Source organism: Mesoplodon bidens (genome assembly GCF_964165515.1).
Source record: "Mesoplodon bidens genome assembly, chromosome: 17".
Taxonomy (NCBI): domain Eukaryota; kingdom Metazoa; phylum Chordata; class Mammalia; order Artiodactyla; family Ziphiidae; genus Mesoplodon; species Mesoplodon bidens.
Window position 1 is genome coordinate 8,468,661 of NC_138174.1, and position 12,226 is coordinate 8,480,886.

Below are 12,226 nucleotides of genomic sequence, written 5' to 3' on the forward strand. Positions count from 1 at the left end.
GCTACAATTTCTTTCATAATTACCAGCACTTTGGGATGTCAAAATTGTTTCATGGGTCACTTTGGTAACAGCTTCCTCTGAGATCATCTATTTCTTACAGATTTTGAAATTTGCTAACATAGAGTGTATATACTGTTCTTCATCGTATATTTTATGTTTTATTCCTAAAGTAGTGTATTTGTACTTTCTCCCAGGTTCAATCTACCTTTGGTAGAAGCTTTGATCTTTTATTGTCATTTTAAAGAGCCAATTCTTAGGTTCATCAATTCTACAGTTTTCTAATTGATTACTTTCTGCTTTTATATGTCTCAAATCTTTCCCTTTCACATTCTTTAGATTTATGTACGTCTCTGTCATCTTAGGTGCTATATTTAATTCATTTTGATTTGTTCCGATTTAATAACAGTAATCTTAGTTGCATTGTGTCCCATAGAGTCACAAGAGTTTTGGAACTGGAGAAAATTTTCAAACCCATATAATTCAAACCCTTTGTTTTCCACATTAGGAAAGCAAACAGGTTAAAGACTTGTTCACAGCCAGCCACCTGCAGAACCAAAGTATCAAACAATTTTCCTGATCCTCTTTTTCTACTCCACCACTCTTCCTGGATGCTTAACCTAGAAAAGACACGAGAATAAAGCAAAGAGGGATAATTTCTGGTGGGAAAGTGACTTGTTTACAGTTTGGGAAACCCCTCAAAAGGCCAGGACTTAAAGTAGCCAGCTAAGGGCTTTCTGAGCACTGTTTTTTCTGTCTCTGGGACAGAGGTTAGTTTATGTTGACACAGGCTGACTAAATAAACCTGTTGATTCAGGAAGGGTGCAGGGCCTGTAGAGGGCGGCTTTGGAACTAGACTTCAGACCAGTGGAGCCACACCTGTCGTAAAGGAGTTCACATTGCTTCAACTGCCCAGCTCTGAACCAGACCTCCCAGGTGAGAGAACCTCCCTCTTCCCACTCAGAGTTCCAGTCTGACCGCTCCTCCCACCCTTGTCCATTGTCCCTGCATCCTGACCTGATTGCGTTTTCACCCCAGAGCCGCCTGGAAGAAGGATTGCCGTCTGCTTGAATTATAGCTCCCAGGGCAGGGCCAGGAAGCTCAGCAGTGGGGGTTGGGACAGGAGAAAAGCAAATGGAATAAGAGCGGCTCAAGTGATGAACAGGCTGGCCTGTGTGTAACTGTGCCCCCTCCGTTCTTCTCCTTTCTTGCCCTAACTTGTATTAGTGAGGGTGGTGGAATGGGACAGGAAACAAAGTGGTGTAGACACAGATTCAAAAATGAGTTTTTCTTCCTTTTTACTTACAAAGGCTTATGAAAGTTCATTACTTTCATTTAACATTGGATATTGGTGATCTTTTGAGAATGAAGATGTAAAAAGATGGATGTGTGTGTACAGACATGTATTTGTACCTACATATGTATATACACACACACATTTCACACACATAAAAGAGTCTGAAACCCAAGGGAATCTTGTGATGGAGCATCTTTATGTAAAGTGATGAATGTTTTTGCCTTGGGAATAATTTTACTTCTTCTTTAAGTGTCTGTTTTGTCTGGGTGTTTTACGTTTTATATAGAATAATGCTCAGTATATTTTTTTATTCCTATTTTTTGCCCTGCATGAAGATAAGAGATGTTTTACTGTTGTTACCTGGAATTACCTGTAAAAGTCAGTGCAGCTCACAAAAATTCCGAGTCAACCGATGTTTAGTAAGGACTAACTCTGTGCCCAGGGGTTTTCACAAGAATTATCTTGTTTACTCTCCCTTAGCCACTTCCTGCATAGTGAATGCTGTCATTCTTGCTTTACAGATGAAGATGCAGAAGCTCAGAGAGGTTAACTCACTTACCCTAGATCACACAGCTAATAAATGCCAGAATCTAAAATCAAACCCAGATCTTCTGATTTCAGGTTGGATATTCTGTCATCTGCCTGCCAGACCGAAGCCATTTCATACTGCATGGTCAACTCCTTAAGTTCTAGGATAATGCCTCATTTATCTTCATGCAGTGCATTGTCAGCTGTTTCCCAGGAGATTATATACTTTGTGGATTATTACCTTTTATTGATTTTTATTTTTTCAAGATATTACATGAGCATTCTTTGAGAGATCAGGTAACAAAGCTATAAGACCTTTCAAAACTAGCCATCTCCTGACCCACCACCCTACATAATAAGTTTTTTGTTCCAGAATTATTCCATGCAATTTGATTTAGAATTTGAAGAGAAAGGAATAAGCAATTGCTTTTACTTAGCAAATACTATATCCCAGGCAGAATGAGTTACATTCCCCCAAAGGTATCTTATTTCATCCTCAGAAGGACTCTCTCTTATCCTGGGACTCCAGTCCCTGTGCTGTTTCCACCTCACTGGACTGCCCCCAGTGCCATGAGAAACGCATCTATTATCAAGTGTCAAGATCATCACCACGATGGTTAATATACCATGTGGAAGTTCACCTGGTTTTCAGAAGTTCTTCCCTCTAGTCACAAATTGATTGGTTACTAATAAGTTAAAAACGAAATTAAAGCAATCTGCACCAGCACTTATTTTAAATGAAATCCAAGTATTCATCCATATTCTCTTCCTTCTGAAAACCAATGTACATCTTAAAACTTTATTTGAATTTTTGTAGTTGGAAGCCACACAAGTCAGAAGTAGTATGTAATTTTAAGTAAATGTTCTTCTAAAATACTGCATTTCACCCTGCCCGCAGAATGGCACATAGATAACCCTTTGAACTAGTGAACAGACAGCATGGTCTGCTGCATTTGTAAAGTTCAGCACAAACGCTGGACCATTTGTTGGCACAAATTAAGTTTACTTTTTTGGGTGTGCTTATATTCATTTTTCTATCTCAATTGTTCATTAAATACCAATGATGAAAATTTCACCTTTCCTCCTCCCCCCGACCCCCCCACTGCTTTTTTTTTTTGCGGTACGCGGGCCTCTCACTGTTGCGGCCCCTCCCGTTGCGGAGCACAGGCTCCGGACGCGCAGGCTCAGCGGCCATGGCTCACGGTCCCAGCCGCTCCGCGGCATGTGGGATCTTCCCGGACCGGGGCACGAACCCCTGTCCCCTGCATTGGCCGGTGGACTCTCAATCGCTGCGCCACCAGGGAAGCCCCCCTCCACCCCGCCACTGCTTTTTATTATTCAAGGTTTACCCTGGCTGTTCTTTATAGTAGCCAGACAGTTCATCTGGTCAGGTAGCGTTGTTCTCTTTGGTTCATTAAATTGTAAATTCCTCAAGCTCAGGAATTTTTTTCTTCTTTTATTCCCACCTCCCTTCCCTGGACTTACATTGCTGATACATAAAAGAGCTCAGTAAATGTGTGGTGCATTGAATGGAATGGAACTGTAGCGTCCATCAGCCCTTGGTGGGTGTCCTGCTTGTCCGTCCACCAGCCCTGTGGTGTGTTCAGAGACCAGTGCTTCCAGAAGCGGACTGAGGTCCCTTGGAATGGGGCTGCTGTCATTGCCCAAATCTATTATGTATCATTTAGAATCAAAACTAAATGTCAATTAAATTAGCACTAGAATTCCCATCTTTCTCTTTACTTGGTATAACTTTAAAAAAAAAAAAGACTTTTGTGTGATTATTTGCACTCACTCCTTTTGAAACTTAACCAAAGCAGTTGTTTATAGTCATGTTTGAGCCATTTGTGAATCAAGAAAAGCAACCTTAGGAGGTTACAGTCAAGTGTTCAGGCCTTATCTTGCCAAATCAGCCTTTTACCTACATATTTCTGTGGATATTGAACTCATTTTTCTTTTTCTAACTTCCGCTCTTCTGCTGATGTCAACTAGTTAGGTATTTGTGTTTGTGTATGAAAATATAACTCCTGCAGCCCCAAACTGCTTCTAGAAGCTGCAGGGACTCAGAAGACACAGTTCTCCTGGCATCCACCTCCTCTCCTTGATCGTAGTCCCGGGAGCCTGGCATGGGTGACCCCAATAAGTAAGGAGAGTGAACCTCCAGTTCCACAGCCGAGCAAGCAAAGGTGTGTAAGACATGAGTTATATGCTGGCGAGGGAGACGGATGCGTGGGCAGATCAATTATACAACAGTGTAGGAAAGGTGATGGTACCTAGCTGAGCAAGGGAGTTAGGAGCTCAGAGGGGCAACTAAGGCAGCTGGGAAAAGCCAGAAACAGTTTCTTAATGGAGCCTGGGGAATTGGGGTTGGGAGAGGAGAGAGGGGTGGTGCAGGGAGCGAGCGAAGGGAATGAAGGGGTGAGGAGAGAGTAAGAAAAGGACTCCAGGAGGAGGTGACCACGTGAACTGGGCATTCACTGAGTGATGGCTGGGAGTGGGGAGTGTTCAGGCCACCAACCGCGTGCAGCTGAGCATTGCTGAGCAGGCACATGCAAAGAAGGCAGTCGTGGGAGGTGAGAGTAAGGAAGCGAACTGGCACCAGGTCATGGCGGAGAGGCTTGGTGGCGCCAAGGTGCTGAATGGAGCCATCATTGCCTTCCCACCTACAGACCCAGGGAGCCTTGAAGACAACTGAAGCAGAAGGACCTGCCATTTGTCTTTTCAGTGGAGCCATTTGGCACCAACAGTTAGGACACGTTTGAGGGGCAGAGGCAGAGAGAAAGCCATCGCAGAGTCTAGGCAGGAGTCAACGGAGACCTGCCTTAGGACAAGGGTGACAGGAATAGAGGGAGCGATGAATTCAGAGTGGTAAAACTGGCAGCACTGGGTAAGCGCCATGTGTGGTGGCGGGGAGAGGACGGAATTTAGCATGAGTCCCAAGTTAGAGATTCAAGTGGTCAAGAAATTCAGGAGGGGTAGCAATTTAGAGCCCATGATGATTTCAGTTCCAGACCTGTTAAGCCTCGGGTGATCTTGAGTATCCAGATGGAAATATCCATCATGTAGTTGGACGTGAGCCCCACAATAAGGTGGTCACATAGATCTGAGGATTTTATGTATCTGAAGAACACACAGCCACTACTTGAGAATGCGAGCACAGGGTGATTAGATTTTATCCCTTGGTTAATATACCTGTCTAAAAATTCCAGGCTGCTTAGACATACGGGATAAAGATATAGACGTGTGTACAGACACACACACACACGTGTGTGTGTATATATACATATATATTCCCCCTGCTCCCCTCCCCCACTGAGGATTAGTAAAATAGTAAATATTCTGTGAAGCATTGCATCAGAAGAAGTGTTTGCAAGGAATGTAGACAAAACAACATAAACCAAAACCACATACCTCCTCCAAAAAAAGAGCACTGCATGTAGAAAATTACAGCTTTGTATCCACGTCAAGGAAGAGTGTTTGACAGCTACAGGATGTGAGAAGAAGATTCAAATGACCAGCTTGTTTGGTTTGGGGAAAAAGAATGTTCACATGAAGTCACAAGAGAACCCCTTACATCCTCCGTATCGCATTAAAGTCACCATTAATACATCCCCGGCCCACTCACCCTAACAATGTGTTTAATGTGTTCACCCAGCCATTCTTCCCCCCACCCCGGCCCCCGTACAGATGAAACTGTACAAAATACTACCGATTTTTTAGATCTGGGCAATCACTAAAGTCATTTTGATATTTCAAAGTGGAAGTTAAACTGTAGATGCTTTCTAGGGAAAAGAAGCTTCGTATGGATATCTGTATAGCACGATATACACAGCTGGCCCTCCGTTATCTGTGGGTTCTGCATTCTCGGATTCAGCCAACTGCAGCATTTTACAAAGGGACTTGAGCATCTGTTGATTTTGGTATCAGCTTTTGGGGGTCCTGGAACCAGGGCCCCTTGGATACTGAGGATGACGGTGTTACCTTACTAAACGACAGCTCAATACAGGGAATTCTTGTATTATGTGATTTAAAGAATTTTATTTCTTATGGCTCCTCTCCTGGAATGGCAAAGAAATAAAACATTTGTAACAGTTGATGAATATTATATCATTTTTTCAAGTCTGAATTACACTGAGAATCCTATGCTAGTTTCTCCAAGACTCTAGAATTTTCCAGAATTCTTAAACATTTCATTACTGTAAGAATTCTCTCTCAGTGTAGGAAAGGGGAACTAGAGAAACTACAGTTATAAATACTTGGCCTTTCAGGTCAACAGTAAATAAAAATAAAGGCCTGACAAAAATAAAGACATACAAATGCTGGAGCTGAGGTAGTGGTTCATCTCTTGAGAATTTCAGAAGAATTACTGTGGGAAAATGGAAAACCACAAAACAGCATTTATTAAATTCCTAGTCAAACTTCTACATCTCTGTAAAGACCAAAATGAAACCACAGGCGATCATAAATGGAAAAAAACTGACTTCCCTAATAGGGTAGCATTTCATCAAGGTGGTGTGATAACTGATCTTTGTGGAGAAACTTGTTCAACAACAAGAAGAATACAGGTTTGTGTATAACAGAGTAACTACTGATTGAGTGAGAACACTTTCGAGTTTCAGTTACTTTCTGTCTACTTTGAGGACAATCTGTAGAAAAATATAATTATATTTTGACTTCCCTTGCCCCCTTTCAACCGTTGGCATGTGTTGCAAGAGGAGAAACTCACTTCTTCAGTTGCCTGGATAAATTATAAAGACAGTTTCTGTGGCTTGTATTGGACTCCTGAGCCTGATATAAATTGTTTGAAGTTACTTTCTCTGGTCCATCTTCTTTAGCACAGGCAAAAGTAGTTGATTTTCTATTGATTGCATAGCACCGAGGTCTGTTCTCCTTGTAGGGGAGGGGGGACCTGGCAAACAACGTGCAGGGATTTAAAGCTTGTTCGTTTCTTCTACATGGGCAGTCATGATGCCCAAGAGGCCATTAACAAATGGCTTTTTGTTTTGCAGAATGTTAGGGTCAAAAGATACTAATAGTTGTTTGTTACCTAGAAAACAGGGGGAAAGAAAGTTCTCTATTCAGCCAAGTTTGGAAAATGCCATTTAAACAGAGTTAAGTAGGATTGATTCTTTGCTGCAAGATTCAAGAGTTCAACATGGACCCCTGCATGGTGACGCTACAAAAGAGATTTGTTCGCAGAATTTCCTAGACGTTTCTCACCTGGGCACAGCTTTGTCACACAGACCCACTGTTTGAAAATCGTGGGTTAAGGCACGGACTCCAGAAGTTCTGTAAACACTTGACCGCGTGGCCTGGGGAAGGGGGTTAAACCAGAGGCCTCAACTGATACACAACTTTGGTTTCTTCGGCCTATACACTGTCTTTAAAAACATGAAGCCAACATTTACAAATCAGGATATTTCAATACAAAAATTAGGGTTGCAAGCTTCTCTTGAAAAATCAGAGGATGAGGCAAACTGGGCCTTCAGTCCTCCACAGGCACAGTCCACTGGACCTTGGGAAGCCACGGCCCTTCAGGGGAGAGACGTTCACCCCATTCATCACTGTCTACCCACCCCGTTTCCGTACACACGACAGCCTCACTCATTGATCTCCCTTGGGTGGCTCCAGACACACTGGCCCCTCCCAGCCACATGGTACCCTTCACACGGATGAGAGGGGGCTCTGAGGTTGAATCTGGGCAGGTGGTGGATGGCAGGACAAAGCCTGGAATCTGGAACCAAATATGCCAAAATGTGGACTGACAGTGGTTGTCATGATTCATGAGGTTATAAAATGTTTTCCGCTTCTTTTTATTTACTTTTCTGTGCTTTCCAAATATTCTGCAGCAAACATATTTCCTTTGTAATAAAAAATAGAATTAAAAAAACAAACAGCTAGAAAGAATCTGAAATAGGGATTTTTTTTTTGAGATTCAGCTGCTATGAAAATATCTCCCTTCCTTTAAATCCTGATTACTAATAGAACTTATAAAACCAGTAAGAGAAGCATGCATTTAGGTAAGAAACCAAAAATAGGTCTGCTTCAAGGTTGTCTTAAGATCCTGTCTCTTAGCTATTCATCATGAGTTAATGATATAAATTTGTAGTTATATTTTATGGAGGTGGGGTTGAAAGATGTTGGTTTGGCTTATATGAAGTTTGGTTTCTGATACTTGGACGTTTCCTAGCTTCTAGAATATGATAAAAAAAATAAATCACCTTTTATATGGAAAACGATAAAAATAAATAAGTAGAAGGATGGTTAGATCTTTCTGAGACGATAGAGGAAGCTGGGTGAATTGAAGTGGAAAATTAAGGCCCACCTTACTTACTGGTGAAGATAGTTCCAAGTTTTGATAAAATTTCCTCCAAGCTGGCTAGGACTCAACAGTGAGTAAACAAACATGACACATTCTTAAATCTTGCTTGAAACAGACATTTGGAATCCTGAGTTGGAATTTAATTCCTGGACAAAGGAAATAAAAGGGTGGCTATTTTCAGCACCTGAGGGCCTGAGGGAGAGATACTGGAAGGACACCGTTTGGAATTTCTGGTTTGATTCAGTTGCTCTTTCCTGGTCATAAAAGAAGGCCCAGAAATGAGGGTGGGGCGAAGGAGATGCTTTGTGGATAAGGATAAGGAACCAGGGAGAGGGAAGACAAAATCAAAAGGGAAAAGCCTGGAGGTAGCTGGGAAACAAAGAATCAGAGGGGAAATGTATATTTTAGAGAGTTTGGTGTTAAAGGAAGACTAGGCTTGGTTGTAATCAGTTACTGCTGCAGTTTCTTGGCCTCTCTTAACGAGTTTCCTCCTCTGTCAAGTAGAGAAAATGGTAGTACTGCATGAGAAATGTCAATACTTAGCATAGAACGTGACTAGAGGGAATACACAATAAATACTACTACCAGCATTGGATTAAAAGAAAATGTTGCTATGTTTTATATTGACTCCCAGTTTTTGGGTAGTGATAAGAGAATGTCTCATAGGGTATGACAACAAAAAACAAATCGGTATTTTGAGATTTGTTTCATGGCCTTGTACATGGTCCATCATTTTTTTAGATGTCCTACATAAATTTAAGACATTGTTTTTGGGTACAGAGTTCTCGGCCCACTGGATCAGGCTTTTTAATTGTGATATTTAAATCTGTTTTCTTACAGTTGCTTATTTTTTTTGACTGTTTAATATCAGTTTCTGAAAAACTTTACTTTTACTTTTGTTTGCATAAGAAGCAATACGATGTTTGTACAAATGCTAACCATATGAAGCTAAACTGGGATTTAAATGGCCGTGAGTTATAAAGTTTTTCTATTGCTCACACCTGAATTTGCACAGAATAGAGCTAGCTCAATGACTAGGACATTTCACATTTTTTCATTAAATGGGTGGTGTCACCTGAATAATCAGTGCAGTGTTTGATCCAGCTCCAAAGCCATTGAAGGCATTCATGCTGCCACTTATCTCTGGAAAGTTCAAATCGTAGAATCTAAAGAACATCAGCAGTGTCGGAAATCGTGGGAAGAATCTTCAGACTAGGTCATTTCATCCAGTCCTTGGGTGTTTAGCAAGGCTGCACCTAAGTCACCTAAGATAACTGATGTTTATCCTGATCTTGAAGTTCTTTGCCCTAAAGGATTGCACACTTTTTCTTGTTGGCTTGTGAGGAAACTTCCTGTTATGAAGTGCCTTCTTTTTTTTTTTCATTGCAGTTTTTTACTCTTTCACTTCTCCGTTCATTCTGTAATATTTATTGAGCACCTTCTCTGGGCAACTCACTGTAACAGTGAATGTGTTACCTGGAAGTATCATGTAGGCACCTTGCAGGCATTCTTGGAGTTCTACAGTGTGTAAATTAAACACTAAAGACATAGTTCAGGTTAAGAAAATTCTTAAGTGAAAATGACTCACATAACACTTGAGTCCATGTATATTTTTCTCTCACTCTTGATGTAGATGATGGAATAAGAAGATTGTTTTCACTTTTATTTATTAATTTTATTAGCTGAAACCCGGAACATGTCTGAATCCTGGCTGAATGCACTGGGGGGAGGTATAACGTTGCCTTTTTAAAAAAAGTTTTATTGAGGTATAATTGACATATAATAAATTGCTTTTTTTTTTTTTAGAAAATAGCTTACATTTTTTTTTTCAAGATGTTGGGGGTGGAGTTTAGTAATTTATTTATTTATTTTTGCTGTGTTGGGTCTTCATTTCTGTGCGAGGGCTTTCTCTAGTTGTGGCAAGCGAGGGCCACTCTTCATCGCGGTGCGCGGGCCTCTCACTATCGCGGCCTCTCTTGTTGCGGAGCGCAGGCTCCAGACGCGCAGGCTCAGTAGTTGTGGCTCACGGGCCTAGTTGCTCCACGGCATGTGTGACCTTCCCAGACCAGGGCTCGAACCCGTGTCCCCTGCATTAGCAGGCAGATTCTCAACCACTGCGCCACCAGGGAAGCCCAAAAAATTGCTCATATTTGAAGTATAGAAGTTGATTAGTTTGGACATATGTATACACCTATGAATCCATCACGCCCCAACATTTCAAATCTAGAACACTACGGAGAAGTTTGGGATGGGGCTTTGGACTTCACGTCATCGGCACACGGATGAAGGTTGCAGTCGTGGCTGAGAACGTCTGCTGAGCGCCTCTAATAACTGCTGCCATCTGACTGACAGCTGTCACTTGCCAACCTGGTTTTCGCTACCGCATTTCTGAGGTCACACCGTCTAGTGTTTGGACAAAATAGTTTAAAAGCTTCGATTCTCTTATGAATGCAAATTTCAGTTTAGTTCCTTAAGCCGAAGAATTAACTGTCCGTCCTTCCTCTCAGAGACCATGTGGGTGTGTCAGGGACGTAGTACAGGGAGGGAGATTTGTTTATGCTGTACCTTCTCACCAGAGAACTCCACAAGAAGCCCAGAAAAATGTGTCCTTAAGCCCTACCTTAATTTGGAAAAAGGCCCTGCAGTTATGCTGGCATTTTGCTGAGACTTGCAAAATTGAACAAAGAGGAATGCAAGTGCAAATGAAGTAGGATTTCAAGCTAGTAAGACCTGGTTCTAAAGATTGTTTTTAAAGGTACAGTCTGCATGACATTAAAAACTTGCATAAGAGTCTGCTTCAGCAAATCTCTGTATCATAGATTCTGGAATAAAGATGATTCAGGAGAAGGGTTATTTACTGGAGCCAGATTTTTTTTAAATGTCTTTTTACATTTTGTTAGGAATTACTAAATTGTTTGAGCAGGTTGGAGCCAGGTTTTTAATACTGATTGTTTTTAAAGGAGGTGTCTTCTGTATGTCCAATTTGTGGTGGTGTTTGAAAAAATATGTAATAATGCCAACTTATGGTTTTTCCTCTGTTCCCTATTTGCTAGGATTGCTCAATCTCACTTTTCCAATGTCTGTACTTTTGCATGATATAATGCCCCAGTGTAGGCACGGGATTGCTGTGCTTACCATTTTGTGGGCATTTGGGGTGATGTCACGTCTTAGTGCCTTTGCACCGTTTCCCTTCATCTGCCTTGTGAACTCTCCTCCCCTGAAAACGCTTCACTTCCCATTCCCCTCCCCATCAGGAAGAGCTGACCAAGTAGCTTTTTTTATGTCACCTCTGCACAGAGTGTTCTCTCTGTGTTCCAGTAACTCGTTTGTTTTAGGTCTGCTCCCTTCCTAGATGAAGAGGTTCTTGAGAGCAGAGACCTTGGACTTTGCATGGTGTCAGACACATAGTAGATGGTCCAATCAGGGGGCTCGCCAAAGAGAAGGAACGAGGGAAGGAGAGAAGAAAATACCCTTCTAAGGAGCCCCTGAAGAATCTGAGCAGAAGGGACCTGAGACATAGGAGGAAAACAAGAGATAATAGTGTCATGGACGCCAAGGGAGCTGAGAATTTGAAGAGGGAAAGGCTGGTCATTAGTGCTAATTGCCAGGGAGAGCCAATGAGATAAGTACTGAAAATCTCCATTGTATTGTTAGGAACTGAGAAAAGATTTCCTCAGCCATGGTCACACCCTAGGTAATATTGCAGGTGTGTTAACACCAAGCAAAGATGTGTTGGCAGTAAGTGGTGGCAAGTGACCTCTCAGAGGGATGCATCAGTGGAGTTCCTTGGCTTGGTGATATCCTTCATTCTGACATTCTATACGATGATTTTTTTTTTTTTTCCTGGTGGCAAACCCACTGAATAATTGGTCCTCTCAGTTTACAAACTGAATAAAGAGTTCAAAAATCAGAAATATTTGCAGGATATACAGTACAGCAGAGTCAGATTGAGATTTGGAAGCTAATTGGTTGAATCTTAACAGGCCTAAAATCTTGGTGGATCATTTCTCAAAAGGTGATAATGGGGCTTCCCTGGTGGCGCAGTGGTTGAGAGTCCGCCTGCCGATGCAGGGGACACGGGT